Source organism: Trachypithecus francoisi, unplaced genomic scaffold (genome assembly GCF_009764315.1).
Source record: "Trachypithecus francoisi isolate TF-2019V2 unplaced genomic scaffold, Tfra_2.0 Lachesis_group3, whole genome shotgun sequence".
Lineage (NCBI taxonomy): Eukaryota > Metazoa > Chordata > Mammalia > Primates > Cercopithecidae > Trachypithecus > Trachypithecus francoisi.
In genome coordinates, this window is record NW_022681468.1 from 121,419,090 (window position 1) to 121,442,972 (window position 23,883).

Here is a 23,883-nt window from a genome sequence, read left to right on the forward strand (position 1 = left end):
AAATATCAATGAAATACATTTAAGAAATACGTTGGTTTGGTTCAGAAAGGAGGGACAACTCAAGGCGGGGGCTTCCAAGCTATAGGTAAATGTAAACATTTTCTGGTTGACAATTGGTTGAGTTTATCTGAAGATCTGGGATCAATAGAGAGGAAGTGTTCAGGTTAACATAAAGGATTGTGGAAACCAAGTTTTATTGTATAGAGGAAGCTCTCAGATAGCAGACTTCAGAGAGAGCAGGTTGTAAAATGTTTCTTATCGGACCTAAAAGGGTGTCTGGTTCTAGCTGATTATCTCCTGGATCTGGAAAGGAAGGAAAGAAAACAAAGGGGAAAGGGGATTCTGTATAGAATGTGGATTTTTCCCACAAGAGACTTTGCAGGACAATTTCAAGATATGGTAAGGAGATATATTTTGGGGTTAACTATTTGGATTTTCTTTCTTGTTATACAAGAGTCAGATTGGAAAGTAAGTCATGATATACAGGGTTAAATAAAACCCATCTGATAAGAATTTATGGTTTGGAGGGCATGATTCCCCAGACCCCTTAGATAGTAATGTGGGCAAGATAAAAAATCAGAGCTTAGTCCTCACCTCTGTGGGATAATCCACAGTCAGAATCAGAACCGTTCAGGAGAACAGGATGGGGCATGGTCACAAAGGGTTCCTATAGGCAGCCTGACCACTTTCACAATGTCGCCACAAGCAAGTGCCAGGCGTAGAGGTCTTTACTATAGAAAGTCCCGAAAGCCAAAATTGACAAATGGGATCTAACTAAACTAAAGAGCTTCTGCACAGCAAAAGAAACTACCGTCAGAGTGAACAGGCAACCTACAGAATGGGGGAAAAGTTTTACAATCTACTCATCTGACAAAAGGCTAATATCCAGAATCTACAAAGAACTGAAACAAATTTACAAGAAAAAATCAAACAACCCCGTCAAAAAGTGGGCAAAGGATATGAACAGACACTTCTCAAAAGAAGACATTTATGTAGCCAACAGACACATGCTCATCATCACTGGTCATCAGATAAATGCAAATCAAAACCACAATGAGATACTATCTTACACCAGTTAGAATGGCGATCATTAAAAAGTCAGGAAAAAACAGGTGCTGGAGAGGATGTGAAGAAATGGAACACTTTTACACTGTTGGTGGAACTGTAAACTAATTCAACCATTGTGGAAGACAGTGCAGCGATTCCTCAAGGATCTAGAACTAGAAATACCATTTGACCCAGCCATCCCATTACTGGGAATATACCCAAAGGATTATAAATCATGCTGCTATAAAGACACATGCACATATACGTTTATTGTGGCACTATTCACAGTAGCAAAGACTTGGAACCAACCCGAATGTCCATCAATGATAGACTGGATTAAGAAAATGTGGCACATATACACCATGGAATACTATGTAGCCATAAAAAAAGATGAGTTCATGTCCTTTGTAGGGACATGGATGAAGCTGGAAACCATCATTCTGAGCAAGCTATCACAAGGACAGAAAACCAAACACCTCATGTTCTCACTCACAGGTAGGAACTGAACAATGAGAATACTTGGACACAGGGTGGGGAACATCACACACCGGGACCTGTCATGGGGTGGGAGGAGGGGGGAGGGATAGCATTAGGAGATATACCTAATGTAAATGACGAGTTAATGGGTGCAGCACACCAACATGGCATATGTATACATATGTAGCAAACCTGGACGTTGGGCACATGTACCCTAAAACTCAAAGTATAAAAAAAAAAAGAAAGAAAGAAAAGAAAGTTCCGAGCCAGGCCTGGTTTGTCAGCCAGAGTCTTCCATCTGCAATGTCAAAATGCAGAAGCAAACAGACAAAACTTCCACAACTGGCTGGGCATGGTGGCTCATGATTGTAATCCCAGCACTTTGGGAGGCTAAGGCAGGTGGATCACCTGAGGTCAGGAGTTCGAGACCAGCCTGGCCAACATGGTGAAACCCCTCTACTAAAAATACAAAAGTTACCCAGGCGTGGTGGCACACACTGTAATCCCACCCAACTACTCGTGAGGCTGAGCCAGAACCCAGGGGACAGCGGTTGCAGTGAGCCGAGGTCGTGCCACTATACTGCAGCCTGGGTGACAGAGGGACTTCATCTCAAAAAAAAAAAAAAAAACCCAAAAAACAAAAAACCTCCACAACAGCAACAGCTAGACGCATAATACACAAATCACACTTGCTATGAAACCTTCAAGTAATGCAGAAATATATAAAGGACTAAAGCCTGCAAAATGACTCTCTTCTATTTTCCCAAATCTCCCAATGTGTGGCCCATTTTATAGAATCTCCAGGTGCCTGCTTCCCCCTTCTCAGCTGACAGCAACAGGAGTCTCTAGAGAGGAAGAAAAGAGGAGACAGGGCAGGGAAATTCCAGCTGCTGTTCCAGGCCTGAAACTAGAATTGGGAAGAAAGCAGGGGCCGTCTCTGACACTGGCTTTATACGCAGCAGTTAGACCCTGGGTACACTAGCAAAATGAGGAACTAGCGAAAAGGAAGGAACAGCAGGAAAGAGAGAGAGAAAATTCAAGCTCCCCATTTTACTCCCTCCGCAGAGGTAACAACTGTTACCAACCTTTCCCTGTGCATTTACTTGTATATGGCCGATAAGCAGATGAGAAATTAACCCAGTATTATTCTCCTATAGACAGTTTACGAAAAGACGAGACACACATTTGACTCCTCTGTCTCTTAAGGAGGCAGATTGTTCCTGGTCTCCAGGAGGACTGGGCCTTCCCCGACACCTCCTCCATTAGAAAGGGTTTTCTGTGAGCAGGAGCTTTGATTACTTTCTTGTTGTCTCTCCAACACTCAGAACGGAGCTTGGTATATGGTAATCAACAATATATATTTTTGAATGAATGAAATCTTTTCCCTCTCCTCAGCTAAGATTCCTATGACCAACACTCTCTCCTTCTAATTTGATCAAGTTTGAGTGGATTACAGTTCTTTTCCAATCAATGATCCCACAGTCTTGGTCATTTACTCTGAGATAGGGGACCCATTATGGAGCTGGAAAAGCAGGACTATGTTAGTTTTGGAGTCAGAGGACCTATTTTTGTGTTGCTCACTAGCTGCAGGACCCTAAAGAGGTATAGTGGATGCTGGGGTACATCACCCCAGATCCGCTCTACCAGGCCTGAAGCAGTCATTCCCCCCAGTAGCTGGAAGTATCAAAGGCTGACAGTGGTAGGCAGAGTGTCCCAGGGGAACTGCCCTTGGCTGAAGAGGACCTTCTCTTTCAAGGTGATGTCCTCTTCCTGGGGCAGCCCAAGGACTGCCTCTGTGCCGGAATATCAAGTCTCCGCCCCCTCCTGCCAACAGGGGACACCTGTGCAGAGCACTCCAGAGGTATAGTGACGGCATCACAGCCCAGCCTCTCCCTCTGCCCAGCCCTGCCTTCTCCACTCCCCCTCAGGGTGTCGATCCTGAGAACGCTTCCCAATACTCTTCCTGCATGCCAATCTGTCTCGGAATCTGCCTCCCAGGGAGCCCAAGACGCAACAATAGGCCACTTAATCTCTCTGTTCCCAGCCTCCTTATCTATACAACATAGGTATTAAAGAACATGGGCTTTCAAGTCAGATAGATCTAGATTTTAATCTTAGATCCACCACTTGCTAGGACTGTGTTTTTGGGCAATTTATTTAACCTCTCAGAGACTTAGTTTCTCATCTGTAAAATGGGGTAGACACTTCCAGTGCCCTGCATCACATCCTTCAGCCCCCCGTGGTATCAGCTGTAGCTGTGGAGGACAGTTTCATGCCATCCTTGCACTGATGTACAAATGTGATGGCTCACCATTTGTTCTTTACATCATTTTATTTTTTCAACAGCAAGATTTATTGTGGAGAGCGAAAGAACAAAGCTTCCACAGCATGGAAGAGGACCCGAGCGGGTTGCCCTGTTCTTTACATTCTTTACCTCAGAGCTCCAGCGCTCCTTTACCTTTATCGCCAGACCACTAGACCTTTATGCATTTCAGTGATAGGTCTGGGCCCTAAATCTGGGTAGGAGTTGTTTCCCACCTTCTGGAGTGAATGTGTCATGCCACGGTCTTTAATGTACTTGTCATTTCTTGCTCATTTGGTCTCATTAGCATGATGTTATTGATATGTTGGACTAATTAGATATTCGATGAAAAATCCAGATGGGCCAGGTCCTTTTGGACATTATGATAAAGGCAGCAAAGTTAACATGGCCCTGAGGCAACATGCAGATGTATACAATTGTCTGTTCCATGTGAATGTGAGCTACTTCTGATTCTCCTTTCTGATAGGGATAGAAAAGAAGGCAATAAGGAGATGATTGGTCATGTACCTTGTTTGAAGTGTGTATTCATCTGCTCCAGGAAGATGCCATATGTAGCACAACAACCACAAATAGGGATACTACCTGGTTAAGTCTGTGGGAGTGTACTCTCAGTCTCCATGATTATGCAATTTTTGTAGGGACCAGATTGGTGAATTAATTGGGGATACAACAAAAACCCTGTATTTCCTTAATCTTTGAAGGTGGAACTACTTCCTGCCATTCCTCCTGGAATAATAAACAATCTTGTATTTGATTTACTCTCTTGGCAAAGGAGAGGCGGCACTTTTAGAGACTCAAGGAACCAATGCTAGGGTTCTACCAACTACCATGTATGTCCATTCCAAAGCATTCAGGAATCAGGGATATGACCACAGTGGGTTGGTGGATCCGCCCAATGGACTCACTGTGAACTGGAACAGGATCAGGGCTTCGTTGTCACCTGGAATCCATACTCCTCATTCTGATGGGAGGGAGGGATATAAAAGCACTTTGGGTCACCAGCTATCAGTGTCGAGTTAGACCCCATGGCTAATCGTCCTTCAAAGCCCTCGGAATTCCCCCTTTCTCATGGTGATACACAGTAAATGACCATAGATTCTTTTTTTTTTTTTTGAATAAAATTGAGAGTTTAATTGACAGTAATGTACCAATGTTGTGTTGATTTCTTAATTTTGACAAACTAAGCAAGGTAACATAAGGTGATAACAATAGGGGCAATGGGCCGGGCGCGGTGGCTCAAGCCTGTAATCCCAGCACTTCGGGAGGCCGAGACGGGCGGATCACGAGGTCAGGAGATCGAGACCATCCTGGCTAACAGGGTGAAACCCCGTCTCTACTAAAAATACAAAAAACTAGCCGGGCGAGGTGGCGGGCGCCTGTAGTCCCAGCTACTCCGGAGGCTGAGGCAGGAGAATGGCGTAAAACCCGGGAGGCGGAGCTTGCAGTGAGCTGAGATCTGGCCACTGCACTCCAGCCCGGGCGAAAGAGCAAGACTCCGTCCCAAAAAAAAAAAAAAAAAAAAAAAACAATAGGGGCAATGAAATGGGTGAGGGGTATGTTATCACTGCTGTCTTTGCAACTTTTCCATAAATATAAAAGTACTCCAAAAAAATATGGAACGCTTCACGAATTTGCGTGTCATCCTTGCGCAGGGGCCATGCTAATCTTCTCTGTATCGTTCCAATTTTAGTATATGTGCTGCCGAAGCGAGCACGACCATAGATTCTTTCAGGAAAGGTCTGGGGCATTACTACTGAACACATTTGCCATGATATTACAGATCCTTCCTCACAGGGACCTAGCCTCTCTTTTAATCAGTGGCTCAGGTCCAAAAACAGGATAAGAAATCATGATGTATTACTGGAGGTGGCTGCCTTCAGCCCCCTGATCATCCATCCTTGATTTCTTTTGACTGTCTAAATTAAGCAATGCACTGTTGGCCACCCATCTATCTTGCTTCTAGGAACACTGTGTTCTATTAGCCATCTCCATAGTGTTCTGTGGGTCAGGATCCAATTTTGCTGTTCATTGCAATTGCACTCACCTTGGTTTAAAGGTCAAGCACCACCACCTGACCTCTGTTATTTTGGGATTCTATCATATCCATGGGCATCAGGGAGCCCAGTTCTGTAATAGCACCTCCTGCTGTCAGTGAAGCTGGTACCACCTCCAGTCCCCACAGACACATTCCTTATTGCTTCAGTAAATACAGTGTTCTCCAGGGCCTCCCACAGAACAGAATTGGCTGATGGGTTTTCTGGCTTTAGGTACTGCAAACACTCTAGCAGGCCCACTTGTCTGAGACTTTTTTTTCTTTTCTTTTCTTTCTTTCTTTTTTTTTTTTTTAGATAGAGTCTCTCTCTGTTGCCCAGACTGGAGTGCAGTGGCAAAATATTGGCCCAGGTTCAAGTGATTCTCATGCCTCAGACTCCTGAGTAGCTGGGGTTATAGGTACAGGCCACCCCACCTGGCTAATTTATTTATTTATTTATTTATTTATTTTGTATTTTTTAGTAGAGACAGGGTTTTGCCATGTTGGCCAGGCTGGTCTCCAACTCCTGTCGTCAAGTGATCCACCCGCCTCAGCCTCCCAAAGTGCTGGGATTACAGGCGTGAGCCACCACGCCCAGACTACTTCTCCAAGACTTGTACTTCTCCTTCATCATCTGCCACAGCAGTTCTAATATTTCTACTTCACTTAGTGTGAACCATTGCTTTTCCTAAGCTTCTAAAATCCATCTTTGAAGTGTGTTCACTAGCTTATCCTGGGATGCCGAAGTGTTAAATTCTGTATCACGGAGAGTACTCCCATATTAATACCTGCTCGTATCCACCTTTACCTTCCTCCCCTGTTGATCCAGCCTACTCAGGACCCAGTTCTGTGCTGTGCTTGCTTAAATGTATTAGCTGGATCCCGTGGCTTCTGCAGCATATAGTGCCTCTCCTCCCTTAGCACACCCAGCACAGCTGGGATTTGACTTTTGTTGTTTATTAGATTGCCAGGAAGGAAGTGAAGTTAGGTTCTGAGGAGGACAAGCATCCTCATGTATGGCACCTGCCTCACTGGAAACCTTGTATGATCTTTGATAGGGTTTGGCTCTGCGTCCCCACCCAAATCTCATGTTGAATTGTAATCCACAGTGTTAGGGGAGGAGCCTGATGGGAGGTGATTGGATCATGGGGGCGGATTTCCCCTTACTGTTCTCATGCTAGTGAGTGAGTTCTCATGAGATCTGGTTGACAGTGTGTAGCACCTCCCCCATCTTTTTCTTCCTCCTGCTCCAGTCACGTAGGACGTGCCAGCTTCCTCTTCACCTTCTGCCATGATTGTAAGTTTCCTGAGGCCTCTCAGACCTGTATAGCCTGTGGAACTGGGAGCCAATTAAACCTCTTTTCTTTGTAAATTACCCAGTTTCGGGTAGTTCTTTATAGCAATGTGAGAACAGACTAATGCAATCTTCAAACAAGGGACACCACTGTTTGCCAACAAGAAGTGTGTCACTTCTGCAAACCCAGTGGGTTCAGAAGGACCTGAGAATTCAAGGTGCTTGACTGCATCTACTCATATATCCCCAACCCAAATCTCAGGTTCCCACTCTTTACCTATTAGGGCTCTGACCCTGGCATTGGAGGCCTGTCAGGGCTAAAAAATCATACCTTCTCCAAAGCTCTGCTATTTTTACCATTAAATCCTATGCCTGATCCTCCTTTTGTAGGAAGGATTTCCTTAACAGTTGCCCAGGAGGCCATCTGGCTTTCACATTTTACCTTGGTGATTATTCAATCTGAGACTATCATTAAGTCTCTTTAGCAAGTAAATAGACTCAGCAACAGTCATTCATTTCCATAGTCCTTATAGTCACTATGGCCCCCGGTTGCCAGAGATACTACACCAATGAGTGTGATCCCTTCCACCCATATACCATATGTAGGGGAGAAAAGATTTATCTTCATACTCATTGCTAGGTTCTTGGCTGAGACTCTGTAACAAAAGACAGGTTCAGCTGGGCACGGTGGCTCATGCCTGTAATCCCAGCACTTTGGGAGGCCGAGGCGGGCAGATCATGAGGTCAGGAGATTGAGACCATCCTGGCTAACACAGTGAAACCCGTCTCTACTAAAAAATGAAAAAGGCTGGGTGTGGTGGCAGGTGTCTGTAGTCCCAGTTAATCGGGAGGCTGAGACAGGAGAATGGTGTGAACCGGGGAGGAGGAGCTTGCAGTGAGCCAAGATCACACCACTGCACTCCAGCCTGGGTGACAGAGCAAGATTCCGTCTCAAAAAAAGGTTAACAAGAGAAAAGCATACATATGTATTTAATATTAGTTTTACATGACACAGGAGGCTTCAGAAATGAAGGCTCAAAGAAACAGGGAAACCTGTGTATCCTTATACTTGGCTTTGATGAAGAATAAACAGTCCTGCAGAAGTCTAACTAGACAAAGGGGTGATGATCTAATAGTAATAAACTGTAGAGGGGGATCTTCACAGGGCCTCTTTGTTTAGATTCTTGTCTTTCTTGTGTGACATTCCCTCAAGGTATAGGGCAGGACATCTGTCACCTGAGGGTTTTCAGGAGAGAAGGTCAGATTGTGACCTTCCTAAGTTTTATGGCCTGCTTCAGGGAAGAAGGGAGAGGGGAAGGTGAGAGTAGCCTTCCTGTTTCTACTGTTTTCCCAATTCCCAAGGTGTTATTTTTTGAAGTCGAATTTTCTGCACCTTATCACACCCCAGTTCACCAGAAATGCAAGTTTTAGCCATCATGCAGTTACAGCATGTCAGGGACTATCCTTACCTCTCCTATACCAGTTCACAGAGACCTAACTAGCAAGTGATCCCTCTCTAAACTCCCGCTTTAGAGTCTGCCACCTTGAACCCCTCTGACACCAACTGTCCTAAGCTTGGGTTCCCTAGAAGCAGACTCTGAGATGGAGGTGGTTTCTGTCCTCAGGTTTCTTAGGTAGTAATTTTGGGACACACACCTGAAAGTAAGTGAGAGGGCAGGATTGAGAAGAGGGAGAAGATGGCCCCCCAATGTGTTTGCAACCAGGAAGAGTCAATCCTACAGGGAGCTCTGAGCTACATGGCCCTTCGGAGGGTTCCAAATGGAGGCAAGAGGCCCCGCCTTCATATCCTCACATCATCCAGTCATGGCCTAATGACTACCCCCAGGGTCTGGGCATCACCTTAGTGAAAGCAGTGACTTGTGGCCAAGGATAATTCCCAGTGAGGGAAGTAGCCAGTATTCCCAGTAGCTGGGAATGAGTGTGGGGGCTCTGAAGAGGGACCTGAAGGAAACATTGCTATATCCACTAGAATATGCACCTCATCACGTTCTCCTGAGAACTGATGGAGATAAAATGTATGAAGAGAGCTTAGCAATATGCCAGATACAGGATTTTTTTTTCAAGTTCTTACATGCTGTGGCTTGAACGTGTCCCTCAAAGTTCATGTGTTGAAAACTTAGTCCCCAGTGCAGCAGTTTTGAGAGGTTAGAGCTTTAGGAGGTGATTAGTGGCCAGGCATGAAGGCTCATGCCTGTAATTCCAGCACTTTGGGAGGCCAAGGTGGGAGGACTGCTTGAGCCCGGGAGTTCAAGATCAGCCTGGGCAACATATGGAGACCCTGTATCTACAAAAGATAATTTAAAAAACAGCTGGGTGTGGTGGTGCATGCCTGAAGTCCCAGCTACTAAGGAGGCTGAGGTAGGAGGATCACTTGAGCCTGGGAGGTCAAGGCTGCAGAGAGCTATGATTGTGCCACTGCACTTTAGTCTGGGCAACAGAGTATGTCATGTCTCTAGAAAAAAAAAAAAAAAAAAAAAAGAGGTAATATGTCATGTGGGCTCAGCCCTCATGAATGGATTAATGCTGCTATTGAAGGAGTGGGTTCATGATCTCAGGAGTTGGTTTTTGACAAAAGGAATGAATTTGGCCTCCTTCCCCTCTTGCTCTCTCAGGCTCTTTTGCCCTTCCACTTCTGCCACAGGATGACACAGAATGAAGGCCCTTGCCAGATGTGAGCCCCTTGATCTTAGACCTCTCAGCCTCTAGAACTGTAAGAAATAAATTTCTTTTTAAAATAAATTACCCAGTCTATGGTATTCTGTTATAGCAACACAAAATGGACTAAGACACTATTATTGTTATTTATAGTAGTTATGATTTATGTAATGAGAATAAACCATACAAAGTTGTTTACATTAACAGTGTTTGACTTATTAATATGGCAATTTCATATAGTTTAACCTTGTAATTAATAAGAACAATTAACAATCTGATGCCTGTTCTATATATAAGATTATTTTGAGGATCAACTAGAAATGGATATATTGGAAACTATTTTGTAAAGTGAAAAGTTCTATTAAAATGTTGAGGCCAGGCATGGTGGCTCACACTTGTAATCATAGTACTTTGGGAGGCAGAAGCAGGAGGATCACTTGAGCCCAGGAGTTCAAGACCAATTTAGGCAACATAATAAGATCCCATTTGCACAAAAAACACACAAATTAGCCAGGTATGATGGGGCACATCTGTAGTCCCAGCTACTCAGGAGGCTGAGGTGAAAGGATCACTTTAGCCTTGGAGTTCAATGATTATGTGAGCTGCAATGTTCCACTGTATTCCAGCCTGGGTGACAGAGCAAGACCCTGTCTCAAAAAACAAACAAAAAACCTCACACATTAACATACTAGATTATTGCTGTTATCTATTTTTACTACCACAACATCTAATAGAACAGCTATGTTCAGTCCTCCCCAGCCAATGAAAATAAACTGCCTTATCTCCATTTAATGCTCAAATTACAATTTCCTTTGAACCCTACTGGCCCACATAGGAACTCAGTCCCTGCAGAGCATTCCTAGCGATTCTGGAGCCCCCAGGTGCTAGGTTTCCACTGCCCCAGAGCTTGCCCTTATGTTCTCCCCTTCCAGCTTCCTCAGTAGTCTGCACACCTGCTGCGATTTCCCACCCTGCTGAGCATGGCTGTCCCCCCACCGAGCCCAGCACCCTGAGTGCAAAATTGTTTTGTAAAGTGAAAAGTTCTATTAAAATGTTGAGGCCAGGTATGGTGGCCACTCAGCCCCAAGCATGGCCAGGGCCTTCCCCTCAGTGCATGACACTCAACAGAACCCAGACGCAGTGTCTAGCAGGAGCTGACTAAATGTGGGCACCACGGAAGAAGAATAAAATGTAAAGACATGCTCAACACGGTGACCAATGTGGATTTTCTCAGAGTTCATAGAGCCCAGGCTGGTACCCAGATAACCTCATAGGGCCACCTAGCTGTCCAGCCCCAGCTTATTCCCCATCAGCAGGGTCCAGCCCAGCCTCTTCTCTCAGGTTGCTTGGAGCATGTCTTCCCTTGTAGGGCAGACCCAACTTTGTTGAGAGAGAGAGAGAACACACTTCTTTCTCACCCCAAAGGTCCACATCTTGAGTTCTCAATTTCTACCCCAGGACAAACTTTCTCCCAAGGCGACTGGCATGGGAACATTTCTTCAGTGGAATCTACCCTACTCCTCAGGCTTGGACTTGCCCTTTGCCAACAGCAGGACAATTACATAAATACAGAATGGCTCAAGTTCAGTCCAGGATATTGTGGATACATCATGTGTCCAGCCCAGCCTGGCCCAGGCCCTTTTCACAGTTTCTCTTCCAATTGACAACCATGTCTGAAAGTACTCTCTGCAGTACTCTGGAATTCCAAAAATCTTCCAAAACATTTGTCCAAAGCACCCGCCATTCCATAAGAAGAAGCAACAGTTTGCTGCCTGGGGCACTCCTGAATTAAGGCAGAACTGAGAAACCTTTCTCTACCCTCCACTTACGCTAAAGAGCACTATTAGCAGAGGTCCTCTTGCACTCACCATAGGCAATGACTCCCCTGCCCCCATGAGCCTCCCAGCCAGTGGAGGTCGAAGACACGAAGTCATGAACCTACCAGGAGAGTCCTGGTTGAAGGGACGAGGGCCCTCCGTATGATGGGAGGCTGCTACAAGACCAGGATGCTTTTTATGTACTGCTAGAGAATTACAGTCAACAGCTTCTGAAAAGCACCTGGTGACCTCCGCCTCCTGGTATTCATGCCCTGTGTAGACCTCTCCTTGGGTGTGTGTATGCACGTCTCTGTAATGGTTAGGAGTATGGGGTGGGGGACCTGGACCTAATGCTGCTGAGAACTAGAATATAACAAAAGTGGGTGGGTCGTGGTGGCTCATGCCTGTAATTGCAGCACTTTGGGAGGCAGAGGAGGGCAGATTGCTTGAGCCTAGGAGTTCAAGACCAGCCTGGGCAACATAGAGAAACACCATCCCTACAAAAAATACAACAATTAGCCAGGTGTAGTGGTATGCACCTATGGTCCCACTTACCCAGCTACTTGGGGTCTGAGGCAGGAGGATCACTTGAACCCGAGAGGTGGAGGTTGCAGGGAGCTATGATAGCACCTCTGCACTCCAGCCTGGGTGACAGAGTGAGACTTTGTCTCAAAAAAGAATACAAAAGTGATAGGCTATCTCTTCTGAGAGGAGGTTATGAAAGCCAGGGTCGTCCAACTTGGCTTGCATGCTCTGTTTCCCCATCAGTGTGTAGGAGAGGCCCATGAGGCAAGGACCTGAGAGGAGCCTGCTCAGTCCAACAACTCCCCGGAACCTGAATTCTGCCACAGCAACCTCGGAGGTGAGGTTGGAAGCCCATCTCAGTGCAACAGCTGCAGAAAGTCCTGGTGTCCCAGACCAGGAGAGAAGCCTTTGTTAGTCTTCACTCTCAGCTGATAAGATGCTGAAATGTGGTGGTGAAAATGTTCTGGTTTTGGACCAGGTAGCCTAGCTACCATTCCTCCTTCTGCCCTGAAATGAATGAAACCTTGACCTTGTCACTTTCTCCCTCTGCACTCATCTGCATTTGTGAAATAATGGGGTGGGTGGGAAGTAGGGAGAGGTTCGGATTAGAGGAGGTGATCGCCACAGCGCCGACTCACTGTGTGTTTTTGGGAGCTTTGCTCCCCCATGCTGGGCCTCAGTTTCCCCAACTATAACATGAGAGTTGGCGATGGGGATGGGGAGGTGGTGAATATATGAGACAATCTCTAGGAGAATGTTCCAGTTCCAAAAATCATGGAGCCATCATGTCAGAGGTAGGAGGCTGCCTCCCTTCTCAACAGGAGTGACATCTTTTCCCCTAACTTTTTGGCCAAGTCCTTCCTGGCCTCTTTAATGAGAGGATGGTGGACTTTCTTACCTGGGATTCCTGACTCGAGTTGATCTTGCACAAAACAAATGAACCAGAGACAGAAACCATCTGTGGTGTGATGGAGGCGCTGCCAGAAGCCCCTTAACAGCGTGCCTCTCATCGAGATCCAAGCCCCCACCCCCAGCCCTCTCAGCAGCCCCTCACCCCTCAGATTCTATTAAATGTTACATTCCCCATCATGCACTTGGGCCTACTGCTTGGAGGTTACTAGCTGTTCTTAAGAGTTCTTTATACAACTCTACTTGGGCTCCCAGCCACGGAATTCTTCCTGCTCATGCATTACTTAGATTAGCTAAGGATGTTGGCATTTAGAGCCAAACTCCAGCACTTATCTCTGAAGGTGGCCTCATGCCTGCCGTGGCTGTTATTTTAATGCAGTGCTCCTCTGCAGAGATTGTTCTCAGTCATGTGGTGTATTCTATAGGCTCTCTCTGTGTCTATAATTCTGCATGTTTTTACAATTAGTTGGCTAGGAATACATTCCACCATGGGCCTCTTGCATGTCAGTCTGTCCAAGAGACGAGGCAGCAGACTGTGCCCACTTTTGCTCTCTGGCCCCTCCTTCAGAGGACCCCACCTTGCCTCTCAGCTGAGACAGAACATGTCTAGTGCCCTCCAATGCCCCAGATGCTGAGAGGCCCTCATGTTTGCATGACACTTGACAACTTAAAAGTTTCACTTATACTCCTCATACCTCTGTGGTTGCCATTTTATAGATAAAGAAATAACACCTGTAATCCCAGCATTTTGGGAGGCTGAGGTGGGTGGTTCACTTGAGGTTAGGAGTTTGAGACCAGCCTGGTCAACATGGCAAAATCCTGTCTCTACTAAAAATACAAAAATTAGCCAGGCATGGTGGTGTACGCGTGTAGTCCCACCTTCTCAGGAGGCTGAAGCATGAGAATGGCTTAAACCCAGGAAGTGGAGGTTGCAGTGAGCCAAGATGGCACCACTGCATTCCAGCCTGGGTAACAGAGAGACTCTGTCTCAAAAAAAAAAAAAGAAAAAAAAAAGAAATTAGGTCTCATAGAGGAAATCTCAACTATGATGCAAAGCACAAAATGTTAATTATTTTCACTGAGCAGCCAAATTTCTTAACTTTGAGTCCAGGGCTTTTTCCAGCCTACCACAACTGCCTATTGTTTATTAAAAGGAACCCAGGTTTGAGAAATCAGATGCCCTATAGCAAGATGGTCCATATCCGACATACCATTTAGGGTAAGGCTCATCTGCTATAATAAAGAGATCCAACTAAACCATGGCTTAGGGAGCAAAGGAATTTATTTTTCCTGCACAGTATAGTCCTTGAAGGCTGGCAGCTCTGCTGCACACAGTCCCTTAAGACCCAGGCTCTTTCCAAGTTGTTCTGCCACCCAAGAGCCCAGTTCTCATCTGCATGGTTGATGCTGGGTTAGCAGCCATATCTAGGTTGCTGCTGATGGGAAGGAAAAAGAGAAGGAGAATCTTAAGCCCTAGGCCCTTGAATGCCACATGTCATTACATCACTTACACTCCACTGGAGATAATGTGGTCACACGGCCACCCTTAACTGAAAGGGGAGCTGGAAAATATAATCCTAGCTATAAGCCCAGGAAAGAAGGGAGATGGACTATGGTAGGTAGTAGCAGAACCTCCAACACAAAGCCTCGACAATCTCCAAGCATATCTCCTTGACCTCCTCTTAAGAAAACACCTCTTGCCAGGCGTGGTGGCTCACTCGTGTAATCCCAGCACTGTGGGAGGCCAAGGCAGCCAGATCACTTGAGGTCAGGTGTTCGAGACCAGCCTGGCCAACATGGTGAAACCCTGTCTCTACTAAAAATACAAAAAAAAAAAAAAAAAAAAGATTAGCTGGATATGGTGATGCACGCCTGTAATCCTAGCTACTCGGGAGGCTGAGGCACCAGAATTGCTTAAACCTGGGAGGCAGGGGTTGCAGTGAGCCGAGATCACGCCACTGCAATCCAGCCTGGGAGACAGAGCGAGACTCCCAAAAATAAAGTATCATTATCCTTCCTTTATACATGAGGGGATTAAGACTGTAGAAAATTGAGTTTTCCTTGTAAGGTAGAGTCAGAACTTAAACTTGGTTCTTTGACTTCTAAGGCATATCTACATCTCATTTAAAAACAAACCAGAAAAAAGCTTTTAAAAAATAAATAATTTTTAAAAAGTAAAAAACTCATTTCTGATCCCAAAGCCCAAACTCTCCCTCTGCCACCACAGTGACCCCAGATTGATCCATTTTCTTTGTCACTGTAGCTTTTCTTCTTATCTGGAAATACCTTCTGAAAATTAGGCACTGGTCCAAGAGTAAGATCTGGGGACAGGAAAAGGCAAGAAAGGAAGATATCCGGTAGGTAAAGAGGTAAGGCCTGGAAGGGGAGGCAGGCGAGGAAGTCTTTCTAGACTTCCCACACCACCACGGGAAAGGGTGGTGTGGGCACCAGATGGCAGCATACTGAGAGCATCTTTTATTTCAGGACTGTGATGCAGTTGCCATCCAGGATCTTTCTGGGGCTGTGACCCAGACTCATCAAATTACAAAACAATTTTTAACAAAACCACAGTACATGCTTTGGTGCCAGATACTCTTTTACAGAAGAGGCTAACGAGAAAAACTTTTTTCAAATTCCTTGAGAAAGCTCACTTCTCCCATGATATAGTTTGGATATTTGTCCCCTCCAAAACTCAAGTTGAAGTATAATCCCCAATGTTGGAAGGGGGCCTAGTGGGAGCTGCTTTGGTCATTGGGGTGGACCCCTCATGGATGTGTCGGTGCCCTCCCCATGGAAATGAGTGAGTTCTCACTCTGTTACCTTGAGATCTGATTGTTTAAAAGGAAACTGACACCTCCTTCTCTCTCTCGCCATGTGACAAGCCTGCTCCCCCTTTGCCTTCCACCATGATTGTAAGCCTCCTGAAACTCTCACCAGAAGCAGATGCTGGAGCCTCGCTTCCTGTACAGCCTGCAGAAACATGAGCCAAAATAAACCTCTTTTCTTTAAAATTTACCCTGCCTCAGGTATTCCTTTATAGCAACGCAAGATCAGACTAACATATCTTATACTCCATGGGTGAACTTAATGGTCAGCCCATATCAACTGTGTTTTTGAGCAACTTTGTAGTTAGCTTCTGGCATGTGAGTAGGAAGCCCAGAGCTGAGAAGAAGGGGCCATGTGTCTAATGTCTTCAGGTGACAAACTCATTCTCTGCTTACATCAGTCAGCACAAGTGGAGAGTTCCCAAGAGAGGGACCTTAAGGGTTATCTACAACGAGGCCCCATGCAGGGCTGCCCTTTTTCTCACCATTGCATACCATTTGTGTCTCCCCACTTTGGACTTACTCACTTACTCCCACTTCACTACTGTACCTCTAGGCTACTTCTGGGGCCTCCACATTTTCCTTCCTCCTGAATTAACTTTTTTTCCTAAAAATATTTAGCTGCTGGTCCTAGTATTTCCTCTTGCATTATCTACAGCAAATTTGATTCTTCTCCCGTATGACAGCTCTTTACATATCTAAAGATGTAGCCCTGTCTTCCAAGGGCTTCTCTTCCTTGAGGTAAACATCTTACATCTTTTATGCTTTTCCTGGATGACAGCTGAGCCTCCTAACCCCACAAGTTGAGTCTCTCTACCTTCTTTTTGTCTATCTCCCTTATATTAGTCAGGAATATTTTGGCAGTGGGTGATAGAAATCCAACTCAAATCAAAATAAGATGAAATAAACAAATAAAGGGGAAGGGGTTGAGAAATTATTGGCTCACAAAGCTGAAAAGTCCAGGAAATGGATCTCTGATTTCGGGCATGGCTGGTTTCAGGAGCTCAAACAATGTGATCAGGGCTCTATTCCCTTTTGTCCATCTCTGAACTCTATTTTCTTCTATGCTGTCTTCATTCTCTAACATAAGCTTTCAACATAGTGAGGTATCAGAACTCTAGGCTCACTGTCTCCCAGTTTTGTAGGCTCAGTGTCATGGTTGCAACAGAAGTCTCAGGCCTGGGTCTTATTGGCAGGCGTGAGTTACTTATCTTGCCTGAAGCCAGAGGATAAGATGGATCCTTTAGAACCACACAGACTGAGAAGGGGGAAGGGAGACATCCCAAAGGAAAATCCCGTTGCTAATACCAGAAGAAGGGGAGTAAATGTTGGGCAGGGAAAAAAAAAAAAATCAATGAAAACAGATGTCTACTCTACCACTCTAACCCCCTCAGCTGCACCACTCTAACCCACTTCACTGCCTTATCTTTCTGTCCCCCAGAGTGTTTTGCACAGTGGGAGCTGAAAATTGCTTTCTAAATGGACACATCGTGTTCAGAAAAGAAGGCCAACTCTATGCAAAAAAAGGAGATTGTCCCAACAGGAGGCAAATTACTCAACAAATATTTGAGTACTTATTCTGTGCCCAGGCACTGTTCTAGATGAACAAGCAAAACAGACAAAGCTCTTGCCCCCAAGGACCTTACCTTTTGGACTGTGGGGGGAGCAGACGTTAATAAGCAAATGACCAAATATATAAAATGGCAGGTGATATGCAGTTCTGACACATGCTACAACATGGGTGAACCTTGAAGACATTCATTATGCTAATGAAGTTACCAGAGACAAAGGGACAACTATCATGATTTTACTTATATGAGGTACTGAGAGTGGTCAAATACATGTAAGCAAAAAGTGGAATGATGGTTGCCAGGGCCTGCGGAGAGGAACACAGTGTTATTGTTTATTGAGTACAGAGTTTCAGTAGGGTATGATAAAAAAAAGTTCTGGAAATAGATAATAGTGGTGGTTGCACAATAATGTAAATGTACTTAGTACCAATTAAATGTGTAGTTAAAAATGGTTAAACAGTACTTTTGGAGGCCGAGGTGGGCAGATCACAAGGTCAGGAGTTTGAGATCAGCCTGACCAATATGGTGAAATCCTCTACTAAAAATACAAAAATTAGCTGGGCGTGGTGGTGCACACCTGTGATCCTAGCTACTGAGGAAGGTGAGGTAGGAGAATTGCTTGAACCCAGGAGGCAGAGGTTGCAGTGAGCCGAGATTGTGCCACTGCACTCCAGCCTGGGCGACAGAGCGAGACTCGGTCTCAGGATAAAAAAAAAAAGGGTAAAAAGGTAAATGTATATTTGTATAACTGTATAAATGTATATTTATACATTTGTATAACTGTATATTTATAAATGTATATAAATATACATTTATACATTTGTACAAATGTATAAATATGTATTTGGGAGGAGTTCCAAGACCAGCCTGGGCAACACGGTGAAACCCTGTCTCCACAGAAAATACAAAAATTAGCCAGGCATGGTGGTGCACGCCTGTGGTCTCAGCTCCTTGGGAAGCTGAGGTTGACCCCTTGAGCCCAGGAGACAGAAGTTGCAGTGAACCATGATTGCACCACTGTGCTCCAGCCTGGGTGACAGAGGAAGACCCTGAATCAAAAAAATACAAATAAAAAATAATTAACAATTTTAAAAATGCTATAAAGAAATAAAAGTAGTTAGCCAGGCATGTGGTATATGTCTGTAGTACCAGTGCCTCTGGAGGCTGAAGTGGGAAGATCTCCAAGTCCAGGAGTTCGGGGCTGCAGTAAGCTATGATCACACCACCGCACTCCAGCCTGGGCAAAAGAACGAGACCCTGTCTCTAAAAAAGAAATAAAAATAAAGAAATAAAAGCAGAGAAAGGGAAACAGAGGATGCTGTGGAGATGAAGGAAAATGTTATTTTATTTATTTATTTCATTTTATTTATTTATTTATTTATTTTGAGATGGAGTTTTGCTCTGTCGCCTAGGCTGGAGGGGAGTGGCATGATCTTGGCTCACTGCAACCTCTGCCTCACAGGTTGAAGCCATTCTCCTCCCTCAGCCTCCCGAGTAGCTGGGATTACAGGCACCTGCTACCACACCAAGCTAATTTTTGTATTTTTAGTAGAGACGGGGTCTCACCATGTTAGACTGGTCTCGAACTCCTGACCTCAAGTGATCTGCCTGCCTCAGCCTCCCAAAGTGCTGGGATTACAGGCATAAGCCACTGTGCCCGGCCGGAAAATGTTACTTTAGATGGAGACTTGGCAAAGTTATGTTTTAGCAGCTGACATTGAAGCAGAGAACTAAACGAGGTAGAGTGGCCATTGTGGGATGGGATGATGTTCTAGGCAGAGACAATAGCAAATGCACTGGCCCTGAGGCAGCAGTGGGGTGGTAAGAACAGTGAGGAGGCTGGGACCCTGACAACAGGAGCATCAGAAGTTAAGGGCCCAAGGCCATCTGGTTCCAAATCTCATGAGACCTTGAAGTCTACAGTAAGAGCTTTGGATTTTACTTTAAGGAGCTGGGAAACCATGGGAAAGGCTTTGAATGCCATGATATTACTCTCCCAGCTCCCCTTTTTTGAGGAAACATCTCAAACATAGATAAAGTAGATGCTGGGCATGGCGACTCACACTTGTTGTCCCAGCACTTTGGGAGGCCAAGTGGGAGGATTATTGAAACCCAGGAGTTCGAGACCAGCCTGGGCAACATAAGGAGACCTCATATCTACAAAAAAATTTAAGAATTAACCAGCCATGGTGGTGTGTGCCTGTAGTCCCAGCTACTCAGGAGGCTGAGGTAGAAGGATCTCCTAAGCCTGGGAGGTTGAAGCTTCAGTGAGCTACGATCTCACCACTGCATTCCAGCCTGGGCAAGAGAATGAGATCCTGTCTTTAAAAAAAAAAAAAGGGGGGCCAGGTGCAGTGGCTCACGCCTGTAATCCCAGCACTTTGGGAGGCCGAGGCAGGCAGACCACCTGAGGTCAGGAGTTCGAGACCAGCCTGGCCAACATGGTGAAATCCTGTCTCTACTAAAAATACAAAAATGAGCCAGGTGTGGTGGCAGATGCCTGTAATCCTAGCTACTTGGGAGGCTGAAGCAGGAGAATCACTTGAACCCAGGGGGCGGAGGTTGCAGTGAGCTGAGATCACACCACTGCACTCCAGCCTGCGCAACAAGAGTGAGACTTCACCTCAAAAAAAAGAAAAAAATTGTTATGTTTGCTTCATCTTTATTTTTGCTGAGCTTTTGAAAGCAAATTTTCAGACATCATATTTTATCATAATTCAATATGAATCTCTAGAAAATACATTTGCTACATAACCATAATGCTATTATTGCACCTAACAAAATTAATAATTTTTAAATTTCTTTACTCAAATTTCCCCAATAGTACCCAAAAGTCTTTTTATAATTGGTCTGCTTATACCGTGACTACACATTACAATTTTTAGTATGCCTCCTAAATGTTTTTTTTTTTTTCTTTAGACAGTCTTACTCTGTTGCCCAGACTGGAATGCAGTGGTACGATCTCAGCTTACTGCAACCTCCACCTCCCGGATTCAAGTGATACTCCTGCCTCAGCCTCCTGAGTGGCTGGACTATAGGCACCCGCCACCATGCCCAGCTAATTTTTGTGTTTTTAGTAGAGATGGGGTTTCACTATGCTAGCCAGGCTGGTCCCGAACTCCTGACATTGTGATCCGCCCACCTCGGCCCCCCAAAGTGCTGGGATTGCAGGCGTGAGTCACCACACCTGGCCTGCCTCCTAAATATTTTTAATGTAGGAGAGTCCCTTCCTATCCCTTTACCTTGTGTTTTCATACTGTTGACTAGTAAAGAGGTTAGTGCAGTTGTCCTATGGAATGTCCACAAATGTTCTGGATTTGTGACTCACATTTTTAAAAGACCCCTTTGCTTCTCTGTGGAAAATATACTGTAAAAGAACAAAGATTGAACAAGGATGGAAACAAAGACAATTAGGGGCCATTGCAATAAGAACAAACTAGGTTCACAAGGGCAAAGATGACAAGAATGGAAACAATGGGGGAAAGAGTTGTCAACATGTGCTAGGAGGATGAAAAGCCGATAGACAATCCAAGCTGTCTTATCAGACTAGAAGCAGCTGACTCTTATGAGACTGTGCATGGGTGATACCATGTGAAGCAAGTCAACTCACCCTGCAGAAACTCAAAAAGGGTCAGTAACTAGAGGCACAAGGTAACGCAGAAAATGAATATGAGGCTAAACACAAGAGGTCATTTTTGTTGCCATCTTGGTTTCAGTGGGCTGACTTCTTTTATGACCTGTTTTATCAGCAAGGTCTTCATGACCTATATCTTGTGCTGACCTCCTATCTCATCCTGTGACTTAGGATGCCTAACCTCCTGGGAATGCAGCCCAATAGGTCTCAGCCTTCTTTTCCCCAAGTCCTATTCAAGATGGAGTTGCTGTGTTTCAAATGCCTCTGACAACATCATGCTGAAATTTCAGAACATTAGAAACAGAAGATTATAAAAACTGCTAGAGAAGAAAAACACATTGCATATAAAGGATTAAAAATTAAAAAGGTGTCTGACTTTTAACAACTTATATGCTTCAAAATATTGAAGAAAAAATTATTTCTTGTCTAGAATACTACCCCTTCCAAAACTATCATTCAAGAGTGATAGTGGGCTAGGTGTGGTGGCTCACACCTGTAATCCTAGCACTTTGGGAGGCCAAGGCAGGTGGGTCACCTGAGGTCAGGACTTTAAGACCAGCCTGGCCAACATGGTGAAATCCCATCTCTACTAAAAATACAAAAAATTAGCCAGGCGTGGTGGCAGGCGCCTGTAATCCCAGCTACTTGGGAGCCTGAGGCAGGAGAATCGCTTGAACCTGGGAGGCAGAGGTTGCAGTAAGCTGAGATCCACCAATGCACTCCAGCCTGGGTGACAGAGTGAGATGTCATCAAAAAAAAAAAAAAAAGTGATAATAGATTAAAGAAAACAAGGAAGTAAATCAGAGGACATGGGATCTAGGAAAAAGAGATCCAATATAGAGAAGAGATCCAGTGGATTTCCAGGATAGTAGAGAAAGAAAGTTTTAGGATAAGAGATAAGCCCAGACCCAGGGAATCCCAGTCCACACTGGAGTGGGAGTCTCTGGAAAGCTGTAGAAGGGGCTCCAGCAAAACAGTAGCACTGGAAAAAAGAGGTGTTTAACCATGTAGAAAATTCTGAGAGGCTGTTGAAAGTCAAAGACGCTATGCAAATGAAAAAAAAAAAAAAAAAAAGAATGAAATAGTTAACTCCAGGTAAAAACAAAGGCTGTATGAGAAAGGAAATGGTATATTGTTTGACTCAAGAGAGAACAGTATTTACCTAGTTATAACATAAACATTGAATATTAATGTAACTGATAATTACAATATAACTCAATTAGGATGAGTTGGGAGGGTAAACAACTGCAGAGAGGGGAGCTGTTTAAGAAAGGTAAATTCTTGGGGGCCAGGCACAATGGCTCACACCTATAATTCTAGCACTTCGGGAGACAGAGGCAGGAGAAATGCTCTAGCCCAAGAGTTTGCGATCAGCCTGGAAAACATGGTGAAACCCTATCTCTACAAAAACAAATACAAAAAATTAGCCAGGAGTGGTGTCCACCTGTAGTCCCAGCTACTTGGGAGGCTGAGGTAGGAGGATCACTTGAGCCCAGGATATTGAAGCCACAGTGAGCCATTATTGTGCTACTGCACGCCAGGCAGTCGGTAATGATTGTCACCCAGCTGAGTGACAGAGGGAGACCCTATCTCAAAAAATGAAAACAAAAATGAAGAAAAAAGATTTTATTGACCACAGTAGAAAATCAATTAAAATTTATAAATTAAGAAACAGAAATTTAAGAATTTACAACAGATGTCAGTAAACTACATCCCACAGTGATTAGCAACAGGAAGCAGACAAATCCTAGTTAGACAGAGAAGGGTCCCCAGTGAAACCTGACCTTCAAGCCAAAGATAGTTTGAACCCTAGCTACAAGTCCTGGGTAAATCCTCCAACTAGATTGAGACCCTCTCCTCCCATTTGGTGTGCTTTCCTCTGATTGATCCCTACCCTTTATCTATTTTACATGTATCTACCCTTCCTCAATTGGGATTTTACACTGCCATGCCCACCTTTGAGTGGTACCTTTGTTTTAGGCTTTCTTGCGTACTCACAAACCAATCAGCACGCACTCCCCCATTCTGGGCCCATAAAAGCCTCAGACCCAGCCACACTGATTGAAAAACCACCCAATTTCAAGTGGGGGACCAACCTTGTGTCTCCTCTCTGCTGAGAGCTGTTTCATTGCTCAATAAAATTCTTCTTTGGCCTCCTCACCCTTTGTCAGCATAACCTCATTCTTCTTGGATGTGAAACAAGAATTCAGGACCCACCAAATGCAGGTACAAAGAAGAGGCTACTGTAACACTGTGGCCTTCTGCCCTCTGCCAGTGGAAGGCAGCTGCCCTACATGACAGGAAGCAGCAGCAGGGCCAAGCCATCTCAGAGCCATGTGCTGGAGCAGGTCAATGGGGCTGACAGAGCTGTTAACACACTGCCATCCATTGGGTGATGGACAATGGGACTAAAAGAGCTAATTAGCACACTGTAACACACCCTCTGGGGCTTCAGGGTCCAGGGCACCACTGCCTGGGTGCCACCACATTCCCCTCGTCTGGACACCAGAGTCTACCACAGGAGTCGCTTGTGACACACCTGGTCCAGCCACAAGCCCTGCATGGATCCCGCTCCTGTGCCAGCTCTTGGAACAACTGGCTGGACCCTGCTCTCGCTAGCTCACACACCCTCTCCTGCCAGTATGCAGTTGCAGCAGCCACAGCACCCACGCTGGAGTGCAAGCCAGGCACAGCCTGGCAGGCCCAGGTAGATGGGGCCTCTCCTGTGATGGACCCGGGCCCGAGCAAGGCCT

The 23,883-nt window shown here is 45.1% G+C and overlaps 1 non-coding gene across 1 annotated transcript; it reads right to left on the minus strand.

Moving 5' to 3' along the window:
- Positions 1 to 5,454: 5,454 nt before the first annotated feature.
- On the minus strand, positions 5,455 to 5,561 carry LOC117071617. Its single transcript, XR_004432385.1, has one exon. It is a non-coding gene; the product is annotated as a U6 spliceosomal RNA (small nuclear RNA).
- Between the last annotated feature and the right edge of the window lie 18,322 nt (positions 5,562 to 23,883).